Source organism: Dreissena polymorpha, chromosome 12 (assembly GCF_020536995.1).
Source record: "Dreissena polymorpha isolate Duluth1 chromosome 12, UMN_Dpol_1.0, whole genome shotgun sequence".
In the NCBI taxonomy this organism is placed as follows: Eukaryota; Metazoa; Mollusca; class Bivalvia; order Myida; family Dreissenidae; genus Dreissena; species Dreissena polymorpha.
Window position 1 is genome coordinate 57,014,731 of NC_068366.1, and position 6,321 is coordinate 57,021,051.

Consider the following 6,321-nt stretch of genomic DNA (forward strand, 5'->3'; position numbering starts at 1 on the left):
AGCCGAACCTTTCAAAGCCATACACAGCCCGTCTCCGAAGACCTACATAGAACCAAACATGCCAACGCCCCCCGGGGAAGTGCAGCAATAGTGATTAGGCCGACGCCTGTCTGACACTAGAAACGCTAATATTTGCTTCTGGAACATTGACGGTGCCAAAACTTAACTAGAATATTGTGACGTGGTGCAATATTTAGAGTCATATGTTGCTTATCAGAAACATGGGATATAGACGATAGTCTTATGGGTAGCATTTTTCAACACTCTACATTTCATGTTAATGCTTTCCGATATGAAGTTAACGGTAGACCAATGGCTGGAGTCTCAGTGTTCGTTCATGACTCGTTAAAGGATTATATAAAATCAAATGTTGTCCTCGTGCAAATGTTGTGTTAACCTAGCTATCGATAATCGGTTGTTTGCAACACCTAAAAATATGTTAGCATGTTTTGCGCATCTTCCACCCTGAGGATCACCGAGTTATAGGGAAGATGACCTCCAGGGGATTGAAGTGCTTGAACACTCATTATGTAGTATAGATGTTGTCTTTGGCTATTTTCATTTACTTGTCATGGGTGATTTCAATGCGCGGTCTGCAGACAACAACGATTTTATAGCTTACGATGAGCTATAAAGTGTCCCTTTTTTGAGAGACCAGTCGGACGTTCTTTTCAGTTTCGGCGATAAACGGACATAATGTTACACAGTCTGCAATTCACAAGGTCTTTTCTTACTCACGTTTTGCAAAGAGTTCTTATTACTTATTGTTAACGGTAGATTAGGGGAGGACAGAGGTATAGGCAACTATACTTACTTCGGGGGCAACGGCAAAAATGTAATAGATTATTTGTTGTTATGCAAAGAGTTGTTTACATATTAAGCATTTTTTCAATTGGCGAACGACCCGAATCTTGTCACCTCCATCTTCGCCATTGTCGCTCACTCATATGGCTGAAGAAAATAGTATTAAAGGAAAACGGGAAATAGCCGTAAACAGTATTTTATCATCTGTGTCCAATTATGGTCAACTGCCGAATTCAATTTTCTTTAAAATGTTTGACTCGAAAGTTGTGCGATTTTACTTTACGGGAGTGAATTGTGGGGTTTAAAATCCAGAGATTGCGTAGAAAGAATACAACGGTATGCTTGTAAAAGATATGCATGTGTGCAAGAACACCAAATTCTGTCACACTTGGTCACTGTGGTCGCTACCCATTATTTATTAATGCGCAGATAAGGTGCTTAAAATTCAGGTTTAAAATAATAAAAATGCCTGACTGTACATGTGTACGAAAATGTTACGATTATTTGCTTGATACTAAGGACCACCTAAGTGTGAATTTTGCAAAGAAAATTAAACGTTTATTGCATGAAAATGGGTTTGAATACGTCTGGAACAACGGTCATGTGCCATATTTAAGCACCTTCTTAAACGAATTTACGATGCGTCTCAGAGACCAATACATCCAATTATGGAGAGAAACTATTAACAATTCACAAAAATTGAGTGTGTATAAGCATATAAAGTCATCGTACCGTCATGAAAGGTACCTTGACATTCTATGCAAACGAAAATACAGGCATTGTTATTCGCAATTTACATCAGGTCTCCATGAACTTTAACTAGAAAGGGGCGGGTATACTAATATTCCAATACACGAAAGAATTTGTTAAGTTTGTAATTCAAAACAAGTTGAAACGGAATATCAGTTTGTTCTCATCTGTCCAATGTTTAAGGATTTAAGGGCACGTTTTATTAAGGACCTAGCATCGTATATTTACACTGCATTAGTTAGAAGGAATGCGTTACTTGCGTCGTAAGGTAGCTACGCATCTTTTACTACCTTTTCCAACAAGTTAAATCTAAACCAATTCATGCTTAGTGTGTTATGCGCAACATGCTTTTGTATATATGCAATTATGTTTCATAACTTGTGTAAGGGGCCGGTGGCCTGTATATCACAATAAACCGGTGTTGTTGTTGTTGTTGTTGTTGTTGTTAGAAACAACAAGGACTGTGTTTGTGAAACGCAATACCGCCTTCTACACAAAGTTACGTGCATTCGACGGTATCTGAAAGCGTTTAAGAAAAAATTCCGGAAATGTTAATTTAAAGAAAATTCTAAGTAACTTCGTCAACAATCAATGGACTGGAACGAAACTAACACTTCATCTGTAAGTTCAATCTCTTGCACGACGGTTACCTTACATTCACCTCTGTGTTTGGCTCAGAACGGACTATTTTTATGAGAACGTCTAATTGATGTGATAATTATTCCAAGCGTCCATCATGAAGGTTACAGTATACTAAACAATCTCTTGCACGACGGTTACATTACATTCACATTTAAAGAAAACCATCTCATACCATAATATCTTATATCAGTCTTTATGCATTATGATAATATGGATATGGTTGTTTGATGTTAACAAACCTACATTTTTGTGTCACAGAATATTTAAGGTCTACGATTACTGTGTAAATACCTACATATACTAGTATTTGAAAATAAATCTTAAATGGCAATATATACAATATAAAAAGGTAGTATACGAGACAAAACCTCAAAATCTGTTGGTACAAAGCTTTCAAAATCACTTACCATATAAATTCTTATTATTTTAACGAATCTGTCAGTCTGGTTGATTCAATCAATCAGCCTTATTTGTGCCGAAGGTGTTAATAAGTTTTTCCAAAGGATGGGACCTGGAATCAGCCTTCTACTACAAAGCACTCATCATAATGTTAGACCATACTAAAAATTTAAATAAGATTTTATCACATTCTAAACATGAATTTAATAATGTAAAATGGTAAAAACTTATTTTCCCGTATTCAATTAGCAAAATAAGGGTCCCTTTATTTGTTCGATTAATACAACATAACTGACCGTCTCCTTTCTGTTAATACACGTCTGCCGTCGAAGCAATGCCTAACGTCACTCAATTTGTTCATTTTACATTTGTGAAGTGCGCGGAATGATTCCATCTGCGTAAATGGGCAATAAAATAGTTCCAAAGAGTTGCATTAAAACTGCCAGGTTTTTGCACGATGTATCGTACATTTAAAAAGAAAGTTATTAGCCAAGCAGGAGATCGGTTAGTAGTGTAATCTCGTTGCTTTTACTGTCTTTAAACGAATCCAGTTGCATTTTGTCGGCAACTGCATGGGAACATGTGTGTTTTGGATGAAAAAGGTCACGTCCAGTGTTCCACAATCTTTCAGCAATAGGCATATAGTGCGTTTCATACCTTGTGTACATAAAATACCTATACGAGGGTTATTTTTTCAAACTATGTATTTTTGTCAATATTCTTTGTTGAAAAGTCAAACAATACACAATTGGTGTACAATTAACAATCTGGAACCCATGGGGTAAACTCGGGGGGGAGGGGGGCAAATTTATGATACTGCTGCCTGTGATTTCAACAAAATAAATATACTTGAGAATAAATCAAGAACGTTTCAACTTATCGAAATTAAAGATCAATTTGTCCATTAATGTTACAACATGTTAAATTTTAGTTGAATAACGTATTTGAGGAAATTCAAATGTTTTAAGAGTCGGATGCCAAATTTTCATGGACATTTCTTTTACCGATCATCTCAAAGACAATGGCACTTCGATTCCAGATAACTCGACACTTTTTACCAGATATAAAACACTATTTAGTGAATCAGAAATGCAGAATTCGCTTTGGAATACTGCTATAGTAAGCAGGCAATAAATAAAAATGTATTTACTGACGTTAATTAAAAACGAATTACCGAAATGGAATATGATAATAAAAGGGAAAGGGAAGTGTAAAGAGGAGTGCTTCCTATAGGTAGAGCTCAATATAAAGGGAGTTTTCCAATCTCTTTTAAATTGTGTGGCTACGCATTAGTATCGTCTTCATGATGCGATTCTAATGAGCACCAATGACATAGGATTTTATGAGATGTATTGGCCGCTTTTAGACCCCTTGCTCCCCTTATCTAGGGTCCTGCTATAAGTTCAATTGAACACAGTCGTGTTGATCCCCACATGATCCGTTGTATTTTCAATTTTCTTAATCTCAATTTACCACTTAAAAACAAGTTAGTAGTATTATTTAGACAATTATTTTTGGTCGTTCCTTGAAATATATTACTTCAGAAATAAGCATTTGAATCTTATTTAAAATTTGCACTTATAGTTTTAATTATATAATGAAAATTAATATCAATACGATTTTTGAAAAAGAACAACGTTATATTTTACATGTGTAGCTAATTACGTTATGCATAGATTCCCAATGTATCGGGCTTGACAATGCAAATTTATTCGTACTTCAAAATGTTTGGTAAGAATAGCCATACTATACATAAATGCATTTCAGGTAGAAGATACAACTCGGTTATCAGAGTGCCAAATTTGTTGAAAGCTCTGTTATCCGAAGTGCCCTATATCGGGAATCAAAGTATCCGCAACTTCATGAATACCACTTATAAAAACATGCTCTATCTTCGTTTATATTTCATTGAATACTATCAAAAGTTCAGTATTTGAAGCACAGTGATTACTCTACATGCTGGAATATCGAACAATTTTTTGCAATATTTCTAAGTAGTTAAATTTTGTTGAAATGTTTTCTGTTCATCCAGTTTATGCTGTTTTCCGACCGAATTTTTCTATTTTTTGGGGAAAAATCGACCATTCTTCCGTGACGTTTTTCTTTGCAATAGAAAAGGATACACCATTTATAAACTCGACCATGCGCCTTGTCTAAAAAACTCATCTTTATGATATAACTTTTTAAAAAACGTGATGAACTTACCTCTCGCGCGTGGCTTTTGTTGTTATCTGGTATCGAAGTGCCATCTGTTATCAAAGTATCCGCATACCCAGCGGCGTGACGCCTCTAATCCTAAAATTTTTAATCAAATACACTTTGAATGCGTTTGTTCGGTTTTGCCCAGATACTGGGCAAGATGGCATGCTGAGCCTTTCGCAGAGGTGTATGTGAGAGTAAGGAACGACAACTCTGCGTGGAGATTGTATGAGACTTAGTCTCGCCAGTATTTTGGCAAAAGATTACCGATTGTAAAGCAGTTTTTGATCTTATGTCCAAGAGTACACATTGAACTATAGATTGACGTATTAAAGATGTATGTTTTTATATCTTTTCACTTAAAATATTTAGATGTTTTCATTAATGGCACCTTTTAACGTTTTGACAAATTGACAAAATTAAAAAACTGTTGTCTCAGATTCGCAAATTTTCGTTTTGGTTATGATATTTTTGAGGAAACAATGATACTTAACATTTACCATGCTCTAAAATATCCATTATATGCATCTTTTGACGCTTTAGAAACCTGAAAATTACTAAACGTTGCAACGCGAAACGATTGAATAATTTGGAGAGTTCTGTTGTTTTCGTTCAATTTTGTGAAACTACGAGGATTGCTTATAAAAAGTATAAAATACATTCTTCATTGTATGAGCACAGATGGCCGAGTGGTCTAAGCGGTAGACTTTACTCCAGGACTCCAGGGGTCAGTGATTCGAGCCCCGTTGAGTGCACAGGTGGTTAGCGTGTGGCTATGATATAAATTAGTGAAAACATCATTTTGAATGATAAATAATCATATTATAACGAAAAATTAACTTTTCTGAAAAAAAAAATTTCACTATCAAATATATATATAACAAGGTATGCAACTCAAAATCACCCCAAAACGGGGTGCATCGCTTTGAACAGCCATATCTTCATCAATTGTGCAGCGATTTTTACGATCTCGGTCTTATTCAACGCAGAAATGAATTTCCTTTCTGGAAATGTATATGTCTTGCAATATTTTTACAAATGCTGGGTCAACTTTTAAGAAATAACACGATACACAACACGCATGACCCAGTTGACAGTGATCATGTATTCTTTATGAATGAAATCTCCAGTCGTAAAGACACACCTCCGCATTGGACCAATGAAATCACTCGTATGTTTAAAATGTCAGTTAGTTGAAATGTATGTAAACAAAGGTTTCAAACGGCGCTGGACAGTAAGTCTTGATGCAGAATGTAACGACAAGAACGGTAATAATGTTTTTTCATACGTTTTATTGAATTATGGTATCGAACTACATGAACTTTGTAGGGAAGTTGCCCTTTACTCCGTGAAGATTTCAGTCTTAAAGACAGCATGATCACTGTCAACTGGGTCATGCGTGTTGTGTATCGTGTTATTTCTTAAAAGTTGACCCAGCATTTGTTAAAATATTGCAAGACATATACATTTCCAGAAAGGAAATTCATTTCTGCGTTGAATAAGACCGAGATCGTGAAAATCGCTGCA